Source organism: Monodelphis domestica, chromosome 7 (assembly GCF_027887165.1).
Source record: "Monodelphis domestica isolate mMonDom1 chromosome 7, mMonDom1.pri, whole genome shotgun sequence".
In the NCBI taxonomy this organism is placed as follows: Eukaryota; Metazoa; Chordata; class Mammalia; order Didelphimorphia; family Didelphidae; genus Monodelphis; species Monodelphis domestica.
The window spans coordinates 221,270,094-221,283,161 of record NC_077233.1 but is presented as its reverse complement, the minus strand read 5'-3'; the positions used below and the strand labels follow the sequence as shown (position 1 = coordinate 221,283,161).

At 38.1% G+C, this 13,068-nt stretch overlaps 1 protein-coding gene across 1 annotated transcript in view; it reads right to left on the bottom strand.

Moving 5' to 3' along the window:
• C7H7orf50 (chromosome 7 C7orf50 homolog) overlaps nt 1-13,068 on the bottom strand; it is a 388,436-nt gene that overhangs the window by 309,915 nt on the left and 65,453 nt on the right. The window lies entirely within an intron of this gene.

Here is a 13,068-nt window from a genome sequence, read left to right as displayed (position 1 = left end):
CTAAAGCAAGAGTCAAACCCAACTCTCCTGCTTCCAAGACCAGTGCCACATTATGCCTGGATAATTCTCCAAAATTATCCATCCAGTTACATAAGAGAATAAAAAAAAAAGTTTTGGCAAAATTATGACTTAAGATGTAATCGATGAGATAGTGGCCCATGGAACCTTTATAATTCAGCAAGCCTGTTTCTTGTATTAATTCCTGTTGTGTGGGGGTACTTTTAACCATGGGCCTGAGGCAAAGAGAATAATAATTGAATAATTGAAGCTTTTTAGACCCTAAGATAAAATGGTATATAAATCTATATCTATATATATAGGCATGTCCATAAAAAAATCTGTAAATCTATTAATAACTATCTAAATAGATAAGTATAGATAAATAGAAAGAGAGAGAAAAGACTCCAAGACAGATCCCTTGGGATAGGAAATGGGTGATGATCCCACAAAGGAGACCAAGAAGCAGGTCAGGCAGGTAACAGAAGAATCAGAAGAAATGGTGTCATGAAAATAGAGGGTAGAGGGAACAGTAACCAAGAGGAAAAAGAGTGGTCATTGGTGTCCAATGCTACAAAGAAATCAAGAATGCTAAAGGAATGAGAAAAGTCATCAGATTTAGCAGTTAATAAATGGAATGAGCAGTTCCATTTAAGTGGGGAGGTCAAAAGCCAAATTGCAAGAGACTGAGAAGTGGGTGAGAGAAGAGGAAATGCAGGCAATGAGGGTAGACAGCTATTCTTAGGAATTTATGTAAAAAGACAGGCCTCCCATCTCTTCTTAGAGGCCAGGATATGGCTTAAATGTGACAGCATTTGAAACATGAGTGTAAGAAGTTCTTAAGACACATCAGTCAAGCAGCTGGAGGACCTTTCTAGGAAACAGATGAAAGAGACCCTCCTTTTTGCTACATTTCCCTCAAAAGTCACCTAATCCACAAGTAAACATTACATTAATATTTTTTAAAGCAGGAAGAACAAGTTCTTAAAAATGGTTTTCCTGCTGTATCTTTTGATACCTCCATTAAGAGTAGCCCTGTAAGCCAAATACGCTTGGGAACTCTACAAGAGGCACCACCAGGATGTTTTGAAAACAGGAAGACCTCTAAAGGTGCCATCATAAGAATCCCATTTTGACAAATACTGAATTGTCCATTAAGTGATCATGACCCAATACTGAGGGATTCCCTTCTGAGGAGGGAGCACAAAATTCTCTGACTGCCTTCATCTACTATCAACAGGTACATGGTGCCATGCTCATCCACTAAAAAGGCAACTATAAACCTCCAAAGGTCTTAAGCCTTAGGCCCCCAATCCAATTTATGACCTAAAGGATTTTGTTGTTGAGTAGCTTTTCAGTCATGTCCTACTCTTTTTTACCCCATTTGGAGCTTTTTAATTTTTTTTTTAAACCCTTACCTTCTGTCTTGGAATCAATACTGGGTACTGGTTCCAAGGCAGAGGAGTGGTAAGGGCTAGGCAATGGGGGCCAAGTGACTTGCCGAGGGTCACATAGCTGGGATGTGTCTGAGGTCAGATTTGAACCCAGGACCTCCTGTCTCTAGGCCTGGCTCTCCATCCACTGAGATACCCAGCTACCCCCCATTTGGAGCTTTCTTGGCAAAGATCCTGGAGAGTTTTGCCATTTCCTTTTCCAACTCCTTTTATAGATGAGGAAACTGAGGCAAAGTGTCTGAAGTCAGATTGGAACTCAGGAAGATGAGACTTCCTGGCTGAAGGCCCAGACCTCTATCCACTTTGCCACTTAGCTATGCCAGTCTAAGGGAAGGGAACCATAAACGGGGTTCCCAGTAGGTTGGGGTAAACATGTCCAGGTCTTTGGCTACTCGAGAAAAGAGCATCTTGACAACATATGGGGAATAATGCTTCAATCACACTCTACCAGCATACAGAGGCAGGAAGAGAATGGGGGTGGTGGAGGGAGGGAGAGGGAGAAGAGGTGTAATGACTGTTTGGAATTGGGAGCACTTGGGTAAAATGGGTCTGTAGCAGGTGGAGTGCTCAAGGAGCAAGAGTTTGGGGTCCCATTTTTATAGGGTCTTGGTGGGGGGGGGGATTAACTCTAAACCATGCCACGTTAGGCTTAATTAACATATTAATCTCATCTCAAAGTTATCAGTATCACCTTGTCATTAGTTCTTTACTTATGGTAAGTTCTTTACATAACGTTTTCTATGTGTGGTTACAGACCATAAATGATATTACTAATGGGCTTAGCTGGCTTCCCCTAATTTAGCGCACTGTCTCAGGATGCCATCTCAGTTAATTTATAAGGCAGTTACAATTGGCTCCTATGCTCCCCTAATTTATGTGACAGTTTGTAAGTATCTGTTATGCTCCCAAAATTTATGGGAGTGTTTATAAGTGACTTCTATGATCCCCTTTACATGCTTACTCCTACTTTTGTTATCTTATACTGGCTGCTGATATACTGACCAGACTGAGGGGAAAGGGTTTTTTGTTTTGTTTTTTTTTTTAAAGAAAAACCACACCAAAAAAAAAAAAAACCACAAACATGACCAAAAAGATAAACAAGGTACAAGTATTATGTGGCTTGCATAATAACAGCAAAAGATTTATTTACCTTGAGTCTTCCATTTTATCATGAGTGGAACTTACGAGTTATAGAGTTCTAAAGAGGTTTTTAAGCTTGAGCAATTAGATATTTATTAAAGCAACTGAGCCAATAAAACAAATAGAGGCCATCCAGATTAGGAATAAAAAGGACTAAAACTCAACTCCATTAGTTTCACTCAAGTCAAACCTTCTCATTTATATCTGATTCAATTTACATATCCACAACTATACTCTCTCTCTCTCTCTCCTCAATTCTAGTCCCAAATCACTGAATGCCACATTTCCAACTACATGCCTAGCTGGTATTTCATACTCAGACATATTACCATACCATGAAGTCATCCTGCTTCCTAATTTTCCCATTTTTCTCAAGGACATCATCTGCCATTCTTCCAGCCACTCCAACCTGCAAAGTGTAAGTTATCCTTGCATCTTCCCTTCTCTTTAATCACACCCCCTACACATTATCCAGGCGGTTGTCAAATCTTGCCAACTTTACTTCCACAACAACCCTCAAAACTAGTCCTTTCTCACCACTCATATGGCCACCATCATAGTCCAGGCCTTCCTTGTCTCTCACTTGGAATATTACAACATCTGTTTATTTGATCTCTCTGTCTCAAGTCTCTCCCCTCGTTCCCCTCCAATCTATCCTCCAGGCAACAGCTAAATGGATATTACCACACCATAGGTCAGGTTGTTGTACCTCTTATATATGACAACAGAAATATCATTTGTAGAACGACTTGTGTTTCCACCACCAGAGGAAAAAACTGATAAACAGAAATAAGTAAGACACAGTTTTATATACACATATATCTTTTGGTCAAATTATGTCTTCTTTAATGGAGGGAGAGGAGGGAAAGAGGAAGTTACCTGGGTATTTTAATGTAACAAACAAACAAATAAATTTAAATTAAAAAAAAAAACTCCAGGAACTCCCAATTGTCTCTAAAAGAAAATACAAACTCCTCTGTTTGACATTTAAAGTCCATCACAATCCCGCTTCACTACTTATCACATATTCCTACCCACCCCTCTTTGTGTACCCTTTGCTCTAGCCAAAGTGATCTGCCTCCTATTCCCCATAGAAGACTTCTTATCTACCACTTGGCATAGTGTATACTCCAGGCCAGGAATGAACTCTCTTAATCCTTACCTCTTAGACTCCCTCTTTGCTCAGCTAAAGAGTTACCTTTTAGTGCTCTGCCCTAATCACTCAGAAATTTATCCATCCATCCATCTATCTATCCATCTGTCTATCTCATTTCTATCTATATCTATATATAATTTACTTACTTATGTACATGCTATTTGGTCTCAGGAGATTGGAAGCTCCATGAGACCAGAGACTTGTTTCACTTTTCTTCGTATCCCCAACAGCTGGCAGGGTGTAAATTACATAGTAGTTAACTTAATAACTTAAAACTTATTTGAGTTACTTAATAAACACTTTTTTGAATGAATAATGAATCTTGAATCATTTCAATATAAACAAAATTGTTCTACATGGTTTGTCCTTTCAAATTTTCCTAGCACCTCATAAAATACTACACAACTGGAACCCATATACCCATATCTTTATTCATTATCCCAGAAACTGATTTATGAAATTCAATTTTAGTTTTAAATAAAGTTTTTCCCCATTTATTTTTAATTTAAAAGCATTTCAAAAGGGTACACAGGATAATTAGTTTTCTACTGCAGGAAAAAAATAAAGCATGCTCTAATAGGCAGAATATAGAACAAAATTTTAATTAAAAAACTTAGAAATGAATTCTGGAGAGTAACTGCTGGAATTAAAGATGGCCCAAGTCTTTCAATCTCAGGAAGTGCTTTCAATCACTGCTAAAATCAAGGAGAGTGATGAAACAATCTAAATAGGGAATCTTCTACAGCTCTTCATTATTTGGAGATATAAGTTAAATTGTGGCTGATTATTTGGAGGTATCCATTTCAAGTCTACCAATCATTTTTAACAAGAAAAACACAAGTCATAAGAAGAAGAAAAAAGAGAAAACTACATGAAAGGATAATTAGAAGAAATTTCAATATTATATATATATATATATTATATATAATATATATATACATGCCATGATGCTTTCTGAATTTAAATTCTTAAAAGATGGGGATCTACAAATTGCCTATGGCAGCTAACAAGTGAAAATGCTCAGGAATGCTTATTCAGTATTTTAAAAGATCTTTAAATTAATTGGTGGGGTTACACCTTTCACCAATGAAGATTAAAATGTCTCCACATCTATAAGCAAATTTTATAGGCTGCTGTAGTCAAAACTTTCATTTTCATCACCACAAACCTGGTGGTGATGAGCCTCACCGAACTTAGCAAGGATGATAGCCCCAGTCCATCATTGGGCTTGTAGAGGAAACTTTACCTTCCCAGCAGGACCTAATAGAACTTGTTTTCCACCATCCCGGGCCTTGAGAACCCAAAGTTTCTTCCATTTCACAATGAAGCATCAGTGAAGGGCTTTAGTGATACTGAATGTTCAATTTTAAGCAAACTATAATAGGAACAGTTAAAGAAACTATTCCTACAAATGTTTCAGAGGGAGTAAAGAATCTGAAAATGTGTAAATATTTTATTAAATTCATATTTATTCAAATACCTATTGGTATAAATTACTTCTCAAGGGAATGAAAGTACAGTAGCAGAAGATACTTTGACTAATAAGTATTGGTATAAGTATGGATTATCCTAGTCAACTTCTAGAGACTCTGGGAGACTTGACAGAAATAAGTCACTAACCTGGTTTTAGTTCCTGGGAAATAAGTGGTTCAAAACTCAAAAAAAAAAAAAAAAACCCACTATGACTCACCAGCTGGCAGTGACCCCTTACAGATTAGTCATGAAAAATGTGGGACAGTCCCATTCACCCCAAAGTACTTTCTAAGTTTGTGGAGATGAAAATATAGGCTTCAAAAGAAGAGCTGTGAGAAGATACTTCTACCCACTTCTTTGCAGAAGTTGGGGGTTTTCTGTGTGGAACTTTGCACATAAATGTATGTAATGTTGAGCTTTTTCAATATATTAATCTGATCTTGCTGAATTTTTTTCTTCTTTATTATAGGGGATGGTTCTCTGGATGGGGGCAAGGGAAAATATATTAGGAAATATAAAGTAACATAAAATAAAAAAGAAGTTATTAAAATGTTATTTTCCAGAAAGAGAAGTATAAGAATGGGACCCATAAATGTTGTGGGGTTATGGAGGAAAGGTAGAGATTTGAAGAGAATGGTGAACAATATTCATAATCTACCAACTGCCAAATCTGATGGCCTTTAATCAATCTTCTTTCTTCTTGACTCCTATGCAGCATGTGAAATTGTTAACCAGTTCCTGGATAGTCACTCCAGTCTTGGCTCTCCTCTGACCTGTCTGACCACTCTTCTTCACTCTCCTTTGCTGTACACAACATACCCCTTAATTGTAGGTATAACCAAAGACTCTTCCCAGGACCCTCTTCTTCTTCCTTTTTTTTTTTTAAATGCTTGCTTTCTGTCTTAATATCAATTCTAAGATAGAAGAGTGGTAAGGGCTAGACAATGGGGGTTAAGTAACTTATCCAGGGTCACACAGCTATAAAGTATCAGGTTACATTAGAACCCAGGACCTCCCATCTCCACATTTGGCTCTCCATCCACTGAGCCACTTAGGTGCCCCCAGGACCCTCTTCACTTCTACATATTCACTCTACATAACCCTTGGTAACCTCATCATCTATAGTTTTAAAGATCTCCACATTGATGACTCCTACACTTGCGCATGCCTGGCACAGGCACATCATCAATGCCTGCTGATTCCTGGATCATACCTTTCCCTTGGCCATCTGCCATGCTGAGAATGGATTTCCTACCTCACCCTCTCAGGAGGCTAAAGTTCCATCTTCTATATTAAACCTTTACTGAGGCATTCCTGCCCACCTCCCCTCTTCTCCCTCTCCACTGCCAGAGCTGCCCAAACCCCTTCAATGCTCCTTGTTTTGAGTTTCCTCATCTGTAAAAGGAAGTGACTGAATGAGACAGTCTCTGAGGTCCCTTTCAGTCTTAGATGCCATGATACTGCCCTTGTGTCTATTGTGTATGAAGCTACTTAGGTACATCTTGTCTCCCCCAGCTGGCCTGTAAGCTTCTTGGGGGAAGAGACTATTCTCCCTTTTGTCTTTATATGCTTAGCACCTGGTACACACAGTGCTTGGCACATATAAATGCTTGATGACCACAAAAAAGTGAGGTAAGGGAAGTTTGGAAGAAATGTTAAGGAAAAAAAGGCCCATTTTCATACTCCCAAAGTTGATGTCATCAGAAATAATGTTTCATACATACATAATTTTGCAATTAATATATCATAATCAATTCCAGAGTGGTAAGGGCTAGGCAACTGGACTTAAGTGACTTGCCCAGGGTCAGTCACACAGCCAGGAAGTATCTGATCCAGATTTGAAAATAGAACCTCCAGATGTGGTGCTCTATCCACGAGCAATCTCACTGCCTCTCACAATTAATATTTTAGAAAAGTCAATTTTCTCACCAAAGCCTCACTGACACTGCACAGAAGAACACCAAGACTCCAAAGAAAACCAGTTTGGGAAAAGCAGACTTAGAGACCTTTTTTCCCTATTTGTTTATTGGTGTGGCCATTAATATTCTTGGACACATATCATCTGCATGACACTTTAAGAGTCCTTCTTCCTGCTCCCCCTCCCCCTACCTTCCCTAGCTCAGTTCTGAGAAACTGTAAAGAATTCCCAGCTACTACCCATGCTATGTGTGTTGATTAGTAAGTACAGTGAACTTCGACCTCTGGGGCTTTTAGTGTGGCCCTGCTGTGAAATGTCCAAAAATGAAGGGGGGGAGGGTATGGGGGGTGGAAGATAGCATTCTATATTTTGATATACTTTTTCCAAAAGTGGAATTTTAATAAGCTGAAAGCTTCCATTTACATAATTTGCTTTCGATTAGTTAGTACATAGAAAGCCAGGGTTCACTTCCTAATTGTCTTTGTGCTTAATAAGTTACCATTTAGTCACATCGGGGTAACCTAATCATTTCACACCCCTCTCCTCAGCTCCATGCTTTGCCCCCTTTAGAGCAGCACAAACACATGAGTATTTCATACACTCACACTTATGGACTTTGAACTATGCATGTGGTCTAAAAGTGCATTAGTGCATGGGGAAAAGTTAGGTTACCTGGAAACAATAAAGCAATTTCAAAGGCTTTATTTTATAGCATTACTGCCGAAAATTATTAAAGCAATCTCTCATCTCGGGTGTCACGCAAATACATATATCTATATTGGAGATGTGCGAGTCTGGGTAGGCTAAGCAACAGACTAAAAATTCAGAGACCAATGATGGCTTAAGTAATTCATAGGATTATAGTTAGAAGAGATTTAAATAATGATCTGGTTCAACCCTCCTCATTTTAAAGAGGAACAAACTGAGGTCCAGAGAAATAATGTGACGACAGCGAGAGTGGGAGGGATCATGAATCATTTAACCATGGAAAAATATCTAAAGAAAATTTTAAAAGAAAAGAAATAACATGACTAATCCAAGCTCTCACAGCTAGGAGAGTAGAATTAACTAATAAGTAGCAGGACATGTGTCCTCTCCCATCAAATCAGATGCTTTTTTGACTATATCACATTGCCTCTTCGGAAATACTGACCACAAACTATGTTTCATGGTAGAAATCAGTGTGAACCCTCCCACCATTCCAACAATGTAAATTCCTTGAGGGCAGAGTTATGTTGTACTCATCTTTGTATCTACCACAGTAGCAAGCACAGTGTCCTTTCCGTAGCAGGTGCTCAATCATACATTCTATAGAAATACTTATCTCTCACATAACTCTGTTGTTTAAAAAAAAAAAAAGTCAGCTGTGCTCACTAAATCTGATTACTACCATTGTCCAGTGGGTGGGGAATTGAATACAGGACCAAATGCTTTGTGGCCAAAGGAAAAGGAAACAAAAGTGAATGAAAATCTGCAGACTTTTCCAAGTCACTTACACTTGGAAGGAATCAATCTGAAACTTATCATAAGAAATCATATGTAGAAAGAGGCTGAACTTTTCCAGTTATTATTTTTTAAAATCATTGTCCTCAAAGCTAACCAACTAGAATAATTTTGTTGATAATGAAAAATATTTAGCAGAAAAAAATGTAGTTTGAATTGATTTTTTTCATACATTTCCACTCCTTTCCTCTCTCTTCCCAAAACTCCATGGTTTTCTAAAGATTTGGGATTTTGTTTTAAGAAGATACAGCAATTTTAAGGTAAATGAACATTGCCAAATTGTAGCAGCACAAAAGAAATTAATAAAAAGAAAAGCTCTTATTTCTTCATAAAAAGCTCTTAGATCTCAGGCAGTCAGGGCAGCGCAAATTAAAATCTAGCCTCAGATAAGTCACTTAACTACTGTTTGCCCCAGTTTCCTCATCTGTAAAATGGGAATGATAACAGTACTTACTTCCCAGGAATTATATAAATATTTATTATTATTATAAAGATTAGGTTTCACCTATTTCATAGGAATGTTGGAAAAATAAAACATGAATAAAATGTTTAATGTCCAAAATTTATTGCAAATTTAAAATGATAAATAACATTACTTTGAGTTAGTAGGGATAGGGAATAGACCTATAATTTCATTGGTATAATTAACCCCTGAATCACTATATATATCACTATATTCTGTGTAGGGCAGCTAGGTAGTACAATGGATAGAACACCAAGCCTGGAGTCAGGAAGACATGAATTCAATCCTGGCCCCAGACACTTACTAGCTGTGTGACACTATTTGCCTCAGTCTCCTCATCTGTAAAATGAGCTGGAGAAGGACATGGCAAACCACTCCAGTATCTTTGCCAAGAAAACCCCAAACAGGGTCATGAAGGGTTAGACAATTGAAAAATGACTTAACAAAAGTACTACACATGTAAAACCCAGTGGAATTGTGCCTTGGCTACAGGAGGGGTAGGGGAGGGGAGGGAAAGAACATGAATCTTGTAACCAAGGAAAAATATTATAAATTGACTAAATAACATTTTCAAAAAATAAATAAATTTTAAAAACATCAAAAATGACTTAACAAAAGTACTAATGTAAAAAATTACTTTAAAAAAAGTACTAAAGTAAAATAAAAATTTCTGTAACTTTAGAGTTTCTCTGGGCACTAAGAGTTAAGCCCAGGATCACATAGCCAGTATGAATCAGAGACAGGAACTATAAACCCAGGTCTTCCTACTGGCATTATTAGTAATAACGGATCAAGTACAAATAGAACATCTTACATTGTTAGTGTTGGGCGACATGACTAGCATCCACCTAGAGTGGTAACGGCAAACTTTTTAGAGGGGCAGGTGATGTGAGAAATGTCCTTAGGTGCCTATGGACAGGGGAAGGGGAGCAGTGGGCGGGGGGAGGGGGGAGCTCCCTCTAGCTTTCTAGTAACAAACTCTGGAGAACTGTGCTGGAGTGCCTGGGGTGAGCCCACAGGAAGGGCTCTGAGTGCCCCCTCTGGCACACCTGCCATAGTTTTGCCACCACAGACCTAGAGAATCTGTTGAAGACACTAAAGAAAAGCTGGTCTTGGAGGGCCTATCGATAGGAGGGATTGGTTCAGCAAATCCAGCCAGGCAGATGAATGTAATGGATTATTAATAAGTTGTAAGAAATTATAAAATAGATGGTCTTGAAGAAACCTGAGAAGATTTGTATGATGATACTGACTGAAATAGGCAGAACCAGGAGAAAAATTTACATTCTAAATGTGTTATGAAAATGATCAGTTTTGGATGACTAAGGAACTCTGATAATTCAATGGCCAGTCATAATTCCAGAGAACAGATGATGAAGGTTACCTTCCCCCCCCCAAAGGTGAAAGATTCAATATGCAAAATAAGACACACATTTTTCAGCATGGCCAAAATAGGAATTAATTTTGCTTGACTATGCACACTTGTTTCAAGGGTTTTGCTTTTCTTTCTTTTTTTTTTTAGGGGGAGCTGGGTGGAAGGGAGAAAAAAGTGATTAATTGAAAGAAAAATGTAATTAAAGTTTTTTTTAAGGAATCTAAAAGTAGTGGACATATTGTCATCAAAGTTGGAAAGAGATAAATAAAGAAAAGCTATTTTCAAAAATGACAAATTGGGCTCAAACTGCAGCCCGAAATATAATTAAGCCAAATGTAAGGGTAAACTTTCTGACAAGGAGGGTTATTACATATAGGAAAGGGTAATTATAGAGGTTATAACATGTCTATTTCTAGAAGACTTGCAAAACAGGGCAGTTTGTCAGATGGCTGTTACGATTTAGGAGGCAATGTAATGTACCAGAGCCATAGCTTAGCTGTGTGACCCTGGGCTTATTTCACTTCTCCGTTTCTGTTTCCTCACTAGTAACATGGGGGGAATAGAGGAGAGGGAAGAACTGGAAAGAATGATCAGTATTCACTTCCTCACAAATTCTAAACTATGCTATTACTTCCAACTCTATGCGTCTAATAAAATAAAATTAACTTAATGAAATCCATAAATAGTAATCATACAAATTCTTCCCAAAAATAGAACTTCCACATCTGTAAAGTCCTTACAATTCATAAACTTTGAAATCAGCTAGATGAAGTCAATTACCATCATCACAGTCAATCCTTACTCATACAGGCAAGTATAGGTTCCTCTGATAAAACTATAGACTCCTAGAGGAGTTTGATGGTTTATTATTTTTTTATCTTCATTTATCAGACCGTAGCCTTGAGCTGGGGACACAATGGGAAGTTGATTAATGTGTGATAAAGGTTCCAAGCAGCAGGCTAACCTTTCAGTGAACATTACACTGGGCTATCCCTTTGGTTAGGAGTCTTACTTGAAGGCTTTCCCAAGGTTCTCAAATTGTTGATTTCAGAATTATTCTTAGCTGATGGCTATTTTTGTCATTGGTTTCTTAGTAAGTGCTTTATGTTACATTACTTTTAACTTAGTGATTCAAAAAGAACATGGTTTGAATACTATCTCAGAAACCATCTATCCCTGGTTCCTCTTTGCAGAACCTTAACAATACATTGCATAATGTCTTAGGGCTCTAAAAGGAGGCTTAGTCTATTTTCCATTTACACATTGCTGCCTGATTCAATTTACCATCACCACTGTATAACATTGTCATGGTAATTATGTATCATATGCTGCCTCCCCGGATACTTGGTTCCTAGCCACAGACAGATCTGCTCCAGACCTGGCAGAGAATCAGAAATAAATGGTCCGGGCTTTTCTTAAGCATCCACTAAAAGAAACTGAGCTAATCCTGACTATTTTGTCTTAAGGATTATGCTAACACATCTGGCAATCTAACTCATGAGGGACCCAAGAAATGAAAGATAGTTTGATACAGATAACATGACGTTAGGGATACCCCAACCAAGGTCTTAGGATGAGGAGTTCCATTTAGAACATGCAAAGAATTTTCATAAAATTGATGGAGAAATTGATAGCTTTACTCTACCACTGGCTACTACTGCACATTAATTTGCTAGGTCTGGACCTGATTTTTCATCCAGTCTTTTGAGAGACCCCACAAAGAAAATCACAATAAATTCCAACAAACAAAAGGATATGAGGGATGGGAAGTGCAAAAATTCTGTAAAAGAATATTAAGGGCTTAGAAAGCAATGTAATAGGGGGCAGCTGGGTGGCTCAATGGATTGAGAGCCAGGTCTAGAGGCAGGAGGTACTAGGTTCAAATCTAGCCTCAGACACTTCCTAGCTGTGTGACCCTGGGCAAGTTACTTGACCCCCACTGCCTAGCCCTTACCACAATTCTGCCTTGGAACCCATACATATTAATGTTTCTAATGCAGAAGGTAAAAAAAAAACCCACAATGTAATAATTTTAAAATGTAAACTACTGAAAAGTGAAGAAAAAGAATAGTTGGCTGCCTTCTCAGAAACACTTACATGAAGGGGGCAGCCTATGTAGCCAGTGGATAGAGAGCCAGGCCAGGAGACAGATCTTTCAAAGACTGGATGAAAAATCAGATCCAGACCTTAGCAAAGTAATTAATGTGTAGTAGTAGCCAGTGGTAGGTTAAAACCATCAACTTCTCCATAAAATATTTGGTCTCAAGTCCTTCCTAGCTGTGTGACCCTGGGCAAGTCACTTAACTCCCACGGCCCAGCCCCTTACCTCTCTTCTGCCTTAGAACCAATACCCAGCATTGATTCTAAAATGGAAGGTAAGGATTAAAAAAAAAAGGCACTTACATGAAATGCTTTAAATTACTGGTTTCATTTTTAACTTCCTATTCTCTCCTAAATCCTTCTCAATAAATGCATATCTATCAAGTATTTGGGCTTGGCAGTCCATTATCCAATGATCTGTGAAGGAAGATAAAAGAGGAAGGAGGATATGGTCCAACCCCTCAACATTTTAAAGAGCTTAAATCTTTG